Here is an 11,530-nt window from a genome sequence, read left to right as displayed (position 1 = left end):
TGAAGGCTGCAGTCCTTTACTCTCTGCAGCAAGCGTATGAGGTCCTCCTCAGTTTCACTGAGCAGGGTTGTATCATCTGCATAACGCAGACTGTTGATAGATCGTCCACCAATCCTAACTCCACGCTTCTCCTCATAGAGCCCAGCCTCTTGGATAATCTGCTCTGCATACGGGTTGAAAAGGTATGGAGATAAGACACATCCCTGGCGTACACCCTTCCCGATTTTGAACCATGCAGTGTTGCCCTGCTCTGTTCTGACAACTGCCTCTTGGTCCAAGTATAGGTTTCACATTAGCACGATTAAATGTTCTGGGATTCCCATTCTTCTCAGTCAGCCACAGTTTGTTATAATCTACGCAGTCAAATGCCTTTGCATAATCAATGAAACACAGATAGACATTCCTCTGGTATTCCCTGCTTTTAGCTAAGATCCCTCTAACATCAGCTACAATATCCCAGAACCACGACCCCTTCTAAACCCAACCTGGACTTCTGGCAGTTCTCTGCTGATGTACTGTTCCAGTCTTTTTTGGATAATCTTCAGTAGAATCTTGCTTGCATGTGAAATCAATGATATTGTTCTGTAGTTTCCACACTCAGTTGGGTCGCCCTTCTTTAGGATGGGAACAAATATAGTCTTCCAGTCAGTTGGCCAAATATATAATATATAATATACAATATACAATATATAATATATAATAGACAATAGACAATAGATATTAGATAACAGATAACATATAACATATAATTGATATAATTAATATAATTAATATAATACCATGGCCTCTTCTAAATGCAACCTGCCCGTTTGGTAGTTCTCTGTTGATGTGCTGTTCCAGTTGTTTCCGTATAATTTTCATCAGAATCTCACTTGCTTGCATGATACTGTTCAATAATTTCCACACTGTCAGGTCACCTTTCTTTGGAATAGGGACAAATATTCAACATTTTTGTCGAACATTTACAATTCAAAAGTATCAATTTTTCTTTATCCTTCCTTATTCATTGCCCAACTTTCAAATGTATATTAAGCCACTGAAAATACTATACTTACGGTCAAGCACCCCTTAGTCTTTAAAGTGATATCTTTACTCCTTGTCAACAGATTTGTTTGATGCACATATAATTGATATTCAAAAACTGAGGATGTTATAATACAAATGGAAGGTAGCCTAAAATATTTGTTGGCCAGAAGTTAATTGCCCTTCTAAACAGGTCTGTCTTAAGAGAGTAAAACCAAGCTGCTCCTTGGAGGCAAGAATTTTGAAGTTCTAGCTTCCATTTCTTGGGCTAAGAGGAACCAGTTTTTGGAGAAGGACATCATGCTTGGAAGAGTGGAAGGACAGTGCAGGAGAGGAAGATTCTAGATGAGATGGATTGACACAGTAACTGGGGTAATAACGATAGGTATGTCAGAGGCGGTGAGAATAGCTCAGGATAGCAGAGAGTTGAGAGCTCTTGTACACAGGGTTGCTAAGAGTCACAGGCAAGTTGATGGCACAAGACAACAACAAAGATTATTTGAGATTATAAATTAACCTAAGACAGTATTGTGCTCCTATACCAAAATGGTAATTGAAGTAAATTCTTGAGTCACTTATCAAATACAGCTGAATAAATTACTGAAAATTCAAACTATAGGCAACACATGTTTTGAAGAAATTAACAAATGCTTAAGAAAAAGTATTCAATATTATGTACATATATTTGTGGTGTGTGAATATATATACATATATATTTATTCACTGCAATCTGTACATACATTATGGATTGTCTGTAAATTTTTATATTTTAAATTCACCATAAAATAAAATGTCTTGTGTTTTTGCTTCAGATGTGTTATTCTGTTAATTTCAACCAAATGAATTAACCAGATTCATTTTAAAGTGACTCAACAAAATAGCTCATTTATAAAAATATAAAGAAAATTATTCCTGAAAATATACTCAAATTAAAATTTGTGTAATTAATTCTGAACAAGGATTCAAAAAGTAGCAATATTCTCTCTCTGTCTTTACAATGTCAACTTTTGTCCCTAACAGATATAAAAACTTTTTTTCAGACTGTTATTAGCTTGGGACACTTTTGTACTTTTTTATAACAAAGTGGAAAGCAACTTCTTAGAAATGTCTATTTTTAGAACAGAAACTAAGTTGTTTCTTTAATCACTGTGGTCTAAACGGGCCTCAGTTTCTCCTTCTAGCTTTCAGGATAATCTAGGAATCCTTAGCTACAACCAAAATTCCCCTAGAACTCATTTCAGTTCCTGGTAATCTCCCACAGGAAGTTGGAGATCCTACTTTAATATTTGTAGCTGTAAATGTCATACATACATTAACTAGGTCTTCAACACATGCTAGTCACCTTTCAGGATAAATCAGTCCCTTGCCCCTTACTGATTTCTGGTAGCATGATTTATCAGGGTTTGTGCTGATTTCCAAATGTTGCCCCCCTGGCTGTTTAGATCTACCAGCAGCTGCAAGAGAGAATGACGAACAATCTCCTGCCTTGCAATTTGCTGCCTAAAAAATGGAAAGTCAGTAATGATTTCATTTCAACTTAACAGCAATGAATATGAGAAGTTTTTTTTAAAAAATTGTTGCTAATAATCGAACTAAATCAAACCCATCCACTTAATTTAACTAAATTATTTTCAATTATTGTTAATCTTAATAACTTCCAGAAGTCTTTACTTATTAGCCCAGTGTATGGTTCTAGAGTCTTGTAGATTATAGCACTCATACTGTCGCCCTATGTTGTTGCTGTTGTGCACCATCAAGTCTGAGGTGACTCATCGTTCACCCTCCAGTGGGTCTTCAGAGACAGTTAATCTCACAGGAGGCGATTGTCTCCTATGGAGCAGCTGGAGGATTTGAACTGCATTCCATTGGCATTGCTGTGCAGTTTCTTACCTGTAGGCCACCAGAGCTTCTTATGTACATTATTATTGATTTTTATTTTGCAAAATGAAATTATTCAGGGACATAGATCACTTTTTTTTTTTACTTTAACTTTGTAGGACATCTAGGTTTTACAGGCTGACTTATTAGCTATCTTAAAAAATTCACTCTAAGAGGAGGTAAAACAATCTCTATATGCAGATGATATGCCAGTATACTAAGTAAACCCTGAAGACTCAGCAAGAAAACTACTGGACATAGTTGACCAATTCATCAAAGTGGCAGGATACGGACACAAGATCAACATACAAAAATTAATTGGATTTCTCTACAGTGACAAAGAGAATACAAAACTGGAGCTAAGAAAAACAATACATGTCATAATAGGTAATCACAAGATAAAATATTTGGGAATGAATCTAACTAGAAACACAAAGGATCTAGTCAAAGAAAACTATAAGACATTACTACAAGAAACAAAAATAGATCTAGAGTAATGGAAGAATATACCTTGCTCTTGTATAGAAAGACTCAGTATTGTGAAAATGACAATACTACCAAAGGTAATTTACACATTCAATGCAATCCCAATACAATTACCAATTCCATTTTTCAACTAGATGGAAAAGGCACTCTCCAATTTCATCTGGAATGGAAAGAGGCTCCAAATAAGCAAAGAACTCCTTAAAAAGATAAACAAGGTAGGAGGCATCTCACTCCCTGATTTCAAATCCTACTGCATTGCCATGGTAGTCAATACAGCGTGATACTGGTACAGTGAAACACTTAAATCAATGGAATAGAATTGAGAACTCACAAAGCAGCCCATATACCTGTGTCCAACTGATTTTTGACAAGGAGATGAAATCAGTCAAATGGGGATTTTGAACAAATGGTGTTGGCAAAATTAGAAAACTGTAGAAAACTCAAGGAATACCCTCATCTCACAACATACACAAAAACCAACTCAAAATGGATCAAGGACCCAGGATTAACACCAAGGGCTATACACTTCATTACAGAAACACTAGGAAGAACTCTAGAAATCCTAATCCACAACATGAACAGTCTTCCACGCATCCTGAAAAACCTGCAGCCAGGAGAGGATAAAATAGATGAATGGGACATTCTAAGAGTCAAATCCTCATACACATCCAAAAACTTCTCCAGCAGGGTAAAATGGAAAGCCACAGACTGGGAAAAAATATTTGGTAATGACATGTCTGATAAGGGACTTATATCTAAAGTTTATAAAATACTCAAGCATCACAACAAGATAAAGGTAAACAACCAATTGTAAAATGGGCACAGGATATGAATAGATATTTCACTAAAGAAGACATTCAGATGACAAACAAACACATGAAGAAATGTTCAAAAACTCTAGCTCTAAGAGAGATGAAAATCAAAACAACTGTGAGATTTCATCTCACCCATAAGTATAAAAAAAGTCAACAGAGCAGCAAACAACAAATGATGGCAAGGTTGTGGAGAAACTGGAACCCTTATTCACTGTTGGTGGGAGTGCAAAATGATGCAACCACTGTGGAAGGCCGTATGGTGCTTTCTCATAAAGTTGGAAATAGAAATACCATTTGACCAGCAATTTCACTTTGGGGAATATACCTTAAAGAAACCAGAACTGACACCCAAGAAGATATATGCATGCCCATGTTTATCATGGCTTTGTTCACAAGAGAAAAGAATTGGAAACAACACAAGTGCCCACCAACAAAGGCATGCATAGAAAAGCTATGGTATATCTACAAAATGTAATGCTATACTGCATTGAAAAACAGAGAACTCATGAAATATTACACAAAATGGGTGACCCTGGAGAACATTATGTTGAGTGAAATATCTCAATCACAAAAGGACAAATACTGCATAATGCCACTGTTATAAAATAGGACTGACATCGGGTTTTGGGGGAAACTAAGAAAAAAGGGGATAAATAATGTACACTGAATAGAAACAGATGAGGGAGAGAACTGTTTAAAAGGGATATATGATTAGATCTTATTTCCATGGCAAGAGTCAAGAATAAGATCTGCATAGTAAAGTGGCCTGGCGGGGAGGGATTGTATAACAATGAAAGCTGTTATTTTTTTATTTTTTTTCTTCTCAAAGAAAAAACGTGCACTGGGGATGAGGAGTAGGCAGGGAGGAAAATGTGCAAAAATGAATGAATGGACATTTTTTTTAAAGGGGGTAGAAGAACTGGTGTGAAAAACAATGTATACCAACTTTGTAAGTAAACCAATATAATTTTTTTTTTAAAAAAAGAAATTTACTCTAGTGATTTTTAGCCATTCCAGGGATCAAATTATTTTAGTCTATTTTGGCAATGGATTATTAGAAGTTTTTTTTTTCACTGGATGTGTTCATGAAAATGGAATTGGTGAGAAAGGGTGCTACATAAGCATCTACATCCTTGCTCCCTCAATGTAACTTCCTTTCATGATCCTTCATCTGTAGTGACAGCTTTGAAGGCTCTACTTACGGGGAAGTGATGGATCAAAGTAGCTGTAAAGTCACTGGTTTATCTTTAGTGTCTAAATGACCATATAAAAACCAATGTTTTGTAGTCTTTCCTTCAAATTTTAAATAGTCAAACTTTAAAATCATTGATCAGATTTTAAGATATTAAAATAAAAAAGAAGACCCCACAAGTCTTACAGAAAACACCTCAAATCTTTCTCATTAATGCTGATATACTTAATATGTTAAATGTTTCCCAAAATGCAGTAGGTATAATCATTTTAATAGTGTTTTATGAAAGATGGCAGGATGACTACTTCTTCACTAATACTTAAATGGCTCACAAAAGAGTTTCAGAAAGAATTACAGAATAATTGAAAGTCTAAAACATCTCATTTACATTCAGATTATGTTAATTATTTTGTGATTAAATTCAACCATGCTTTTTAAGAGAAAATGCTTCTTATGTAGATTTTTTACCAAAAATTGTTGTGTAGCAAGTGCCTACTCCTGAAACTGTCTCCTTTACGGTTCGTATCTTCTTTTCTCTGTGCCCACACTTCTGATTCCTTACCTAAAGAATAAGTTCACCTTCTCGTACAAATCTTTTCTGTTTGCCTTGAATAATTAGGTCAAGGATAGAAAGGTCTTGGCATTTTAGAATATGGTAACCAAAATGTGTATTAATGTGAGCATATCTCATCTTTAGTTTTGAGAACATGGAAAGGGAATTTATGATATTTGAGTTGAGGATCAGGGTGCCTTTTCTTCTAAATAGATCAGTGTAGTTCCTGAAAGAGCTAGAAACTTCTGGAGTTTGAAAAACTCCCAAATGCTAGAATATTTTCATCTATTTTAAACCTTGAATACAATTTTTGTTCTTGTAACATAATAAAATTCTGTTGCATTGCTGTCAGTCATTTTAAATTCCAATGGTTATTTTATTTAGTCTCAGAGTCTCACATGAAATTTAGACTAAGATGAATCTTTGCTTCTCTGAAGATCTGTTATTCAGAAATGCCAAGTATTAATAATTACATAAGGCCAACAAATCACAGTTTAAAAAAATCCTCATTCAGTCGATTCTGACTTATAGTGACCTATAGAGCAGAGTAGAATTCCATCCATTGCATTTCCAAGGCTGGGTACTTTTATGGATTCATGCTACCACATCTTCCTCAGATGGTGCAGTTGACTCCAACAGCCAACGTTTGGTTAGCAGATGAATGCACCACCACTCCTCCATACAAATCCCATTACTCAAGGGAAAACAGTAAGCATTTTAACTGGGACATGAAAAGAGATTATCTTTATTTTTCCTGCTTTCTCATTTTTCTTGATGAACTTAAAAAATATATGTTTTCAACAATTAACTCTTAATTCAGATTGTGAAAAGTAAACATAATGACAGCACAGGCCATATTCACGACTTCCATTGTCTTAGTTAGGTATCATTAGGTGAGTTTTGATTCACAGCAACACAAGGTACAACATAGAACAATCTGTCCTGGTCCTATGCCATTCATATAATCACTGCAATTGAAGCTCACTTTTTCATCAACTGGCTCAGCCTATTTTCTTTTTCTCTGAGCATCTATCAAATGGGATGTTGTCCTCCAGGGTCTAGTCCCTCCTAAATAATGTGCCCAAAGGACATTAGACAAGATCTCACTCATCTTGCTTTGAAAGGATATTCTTCTTGTACTTCTTCCAAAACAAATCTATTTCTTTTTCTTACAGTCCTAATATACTGGCCAACATCATAGTCCAAAAGAATAATTATTCTTTATTCCCCTTTCACATGCATATGAGGTATCTGAAAATACAATGGGGTAAGTACCCTGTGCATATACATATAGCAATTATGTGGTCAGTATATCAGGCCTTAGTAGTTTATCAATTTATTCCTTTACCAACCCAACTTGTTCTTATCAATACATTCTATAAACAGGTAATGCAGTAAAGATTACATTTTAGTGTGATAAAACATATATATATAAAAAGATTTGCCAAATGTTTCATTTTTTACATATAAAAATCAGTGATATTATTTATGTTAATTGTGGGGTGTAACCATCACAAATATCCATTTCCAAAATTAATTTTGCAAGTGGTCTAAATAACCGATTCCTAATGTTGAGATTTTGGTGATTTAATATAAATGTACAGGGTTACAACAAAATACTGTCTAATAGAATGCCAGAAATCTACAGGTTAGAAGGCACTCAGTGGGCACCACAGTAAATGTGAAAATACAAATAACAGTGAAGAAGCTGAAGGACTGGGCCATGTTTTGTTTTGTTTCCTTGCACATGGGGTCACCATGTTGTTGTTGTTGTTAGGCACCATGGAGTTGAGTACGACTCAGCAACCCTGTGAACAAAAGATCTGAACCCTGCTCTATCCTGAGCCATCCTCACAGTTCCTGACAGACAAGAGCCCACTGCAGCAGTCACCGTGTCAATCCACCTAACTGAGGATCTTCCTCTCCCTCACCAACCTTTCTCAGCATTGTCGATCTCCAAGGAATAGCCCCACCTAGCAAGATGCCCAAGTATGTGAGGTGAACTGCTGTATGAAAAACTAATTTTCATTTACATTTTCACCCAAATCACAACAGAATGGGGGAAAAAACAACCAAACAACAAAACACACAAACCACAACAAGCCAAAACCAAGACCTGTGAAAATGAACAAAACCATTAAAAACATTCACAGTCATTTTCATGGGTCTTGGATTTGGCTTTTTATGGAGTTGTTTTTATTTATTTGTTTTGTTGTGTGGGTTTTTCGTTGTCTTTTTTTTTAGTTAGTTTTTTGTTGTTTTTTTTTTTTTACTTTCTATTGTGATTTGGATGAAAATACAAAGGAAAATTCGTTTTCCATACAGCAATTCATACACATTTTGCTTTGTAATAGCAATTGCAATCCCCACAACTCTCTTCATTCCTCCCTGTGTTTAAGATTTCTGTTGAGTTCTCATTCTTGGCCCATGCTGCATTGGAAAATGCTACCCTTCTAATCTTGTATGGTTGATTCTTTTAAGAAGTATATATCTCCCTGATGTTCTTCTTCTCCTTAACTCTTATTTGACTTAAACTTGAGTCAGGGAAGTGAGTTCCATTCTAGGCTTGCAGAGTATCTCAGGGTCATAGTCTCAGATTGCTAGCACTCTATTAAAGCAGTAACCGTAGCATTTTTGTTTTTCCCTGAACTCATTCTTTGTTCTTCAGTCCACAAACATATAAATCAACAAAAATGAAAGGACACACAAAACACAATGAATTGATAAACATAACATTAATCCAAAGCAATCAGACACAATTCAGTTATATAAAATTCAGTACAAGAGCTAAACTGGACGTTTAGAGATGCAAAGTTAAGTGATAAATCTAGAAATATAAGGGAGATACTATCATGAAAGATACCACAGTGGTTACCTTTGTAGTACAGTGGTTAAAGTGCTCAACTGATATGGAAGAAATTGATCATTTGAATCCACCTCCCCAGCCTAACTTGGTGATTTGCTTACATAAAGATTTATAGTCTTGGAAACCCAGTGGGACAGTTGTACTCTATCTGTCGAGTTACTATGAGTCAGAATCAATTTGATGGCGATTGGTTTGTTCTAACATATTTTCTTGATCTATATGTTGACTTCATGAATATTTTCTTTGTGGTAAGCTATGCATTCTTGTTTTGTCCTCTTTTCCCAGCCAGACCTTTTCAGTTGTTGAGTATGCTTGATTTTACTTTTTGGGACCTGGGCATTTACTTTAGGGAGCTCTGGTGGTACAATCCCTCCTGAGTTTTGTGATGCTAATCCAATTCTCTGTTTTGAATCTACCAGCAACAGGGAGGGAAGAAAATGGGCAGTCTCTTCCTTGTGACTATGAATTTGGAAACCCACTGGGAAGTCAGCTGTGAGATGGTTCCGACTTGAGGGCAATGAGAAAAACAGAATGTACTTGCTTTGCCTTCTGCTTCTGAAAGCTCTTCCTCAAAGTCTTCTAAAGACATGTTCAGCTATTTGTGATTCAAGTTTCACCTTGGTGGTGGTGGTTAAGTGCCAGTAAGTTAACTCTGCTCATAGCGACCCTGTGTAGACGGAAATACCAACTGATCCTGTACTGTTCTCATGATCATTGTTACCATCCCTGGAGCAATCCGGTTCATTGAGGGTCTTCCTCTTCAACTATTCTACCAAGACTGAAAAGACAATAGCTTAGGCCAAGCCCACTTTAGACATTGAGGCACTAACCTTGTTCTTGAGTGCACTAACAAACATCCTGCAATGATTTTGATTTTCTGACATCTGCTTCCACGGGAATTGTTTGGGGTTTTCAGTGAGTTTTAATTTCACTTTAAATATTCCTTGCTCAGCTCTTGCTTTCCTGTGCCTGGCCTCTGGCTTTGGATCCTACCTCTCACCTGGCATTTCCAACTGGTTTTCACAGCATGTACCCTTTCCCGAAATTCTTTCTTGTCTACCCAAGGAGCCCTGGTGGCTTAGCAAGTTACGGGTTGGTTTACTAAAGAAAAGGCCAGCAACTGGAATTCATAAGCCATCCAGGCTTTTTGCCATTAAGTTCAACAAAGTTCTTGCAATTTATTCTAGAGAGTGACTGACAACAAACAAGTAAACAGCACCACCACCCACTCACTGCCTACAGCAATACCTGGTGCACAGTAAATAGCAAATTAGCATATTGGATGAATATATTTTATTTTTCATCTTTGTGGTTTATAGAACCGTATCTGGTTCTGAACAACTATGAAAATGTTATGCCTCTCAACAGCACTTATTGAAGACAAAAAGAGAGATGAACTAATATTATTTATCATTATCTCTGTTTTCTCTGTATCAATTATAAACCTCCAGAGGCATTTTTCTAGGGAACTAGCACATCCATAATATCCCATGTATATAGTTATATTCAAACAAGGATGAAATATATTAATTACCACGCTCTAGCAAAACAGAGAAGCCAAGTGTTGTGACACTTAATGCTGGAGATGATGGAAGGATCACAAAAGCATGACTGGTAGAAAGTTGCCTCCATTAAACTTGCAGGCTCCCCACAGGTGTGTGCAGGGATATTTCAGCACGTGGTTTTCACATCTACATGCAGCAGCTTAGCCTTTTTTAATGGCCGAGGTTTTTGGGTGAAAGAAATTCAAAGTATATCAGAGATGATGAGGATGGTCCAGGAAAGGGCAAGGTTCAGGTGAGCTGTTCACTGGGTTGTTAGTGGTCATACTTGACTCAATAGCACCTAACAACAACAACAACAACAACTACTTCTCATTAACATTGATCCAGAACCAACTCATGGCTGACCCTCCAGTGGGTTTTCAGAAAACTGTAAATAGCAAGGGAGAAATCTGTTTATCTTTATTTTAAGAAGCTAAGGATGGGCACTCTCCTCCTATGTGGTTAACTGCCTCTGAAAACCCACCAGAGGGTCAGTTGGTAGGTTTGTTTCCGACTTCACGGTGCACAACAACAATGATGAATTACAACTGCCAGAGAAATGCTACCTTTGGGTTAGCAGTACAACTCTCTACTGATTACATCACCAGTGATCTATAAAATTAGACAGTGAGTTTCTGTTTAGAAACAAAAATGAAAGAAAATTATTAAAATGCTCTGCTTGAGGGAAACACAAAGTACCTGTAATATTAAGTATGATTTCAGAAGAGAAAAGCAAGTTTAAACAAGGATTAAATATCTTTTTGGAAAATAGAAAGTAGAGCTGCAAGGTAAAAAGGGCGCAGAGAACCAGATGAAATGAAACAAAGGAGTTTATTATCTTTTCTCAGTGGGTTTGCTGTTTTAGGCCAGAGAAAGGAAGAGTAAGGCAGCCAAGTTACATGTGGGGAAGCTACAGGTAAAGTTTTATATGTAGGGGGTTGAAGGTTGGGTGGTCTATTTGGTGGTCAGCTCTCCATGGAGGACGCTGATGACATGCTCTCTGCTTGTTCCCATATATTGATCTACTTAGGACCTTTAGGTGGGTTGTGTCACAACTAACAGGCAGGATGTGGCTGGGGGCCATGCTCTCTTCTGACTGGCTATAGCCATCTTACACCAGGCTGACTGGAATGTCTTCCAGAAGGTGTGATCAGCATGGAATGCTGCCTACCT

The sequence above is a fragment of the Elephantulus edwardii genome, unplaced genomic scaffold (assembly GCF_000299155.1).
Source record: "Elephantulus edwardii isolate Elephantulus edwardi_28Jun2011 unplaced genomic scaffold, EleEdw1.0 scaffold00098, whole genome shotgun sequence".
Lineage (NCBI taxonomy): Eukaryota > Metazoa > Chordata > Mammalia > Macroscelidea > Macroscelididae > Elephantulus > Elephantulus edwardii.
Note: the sequence above shows the minus strand (reverse complement) of the source record.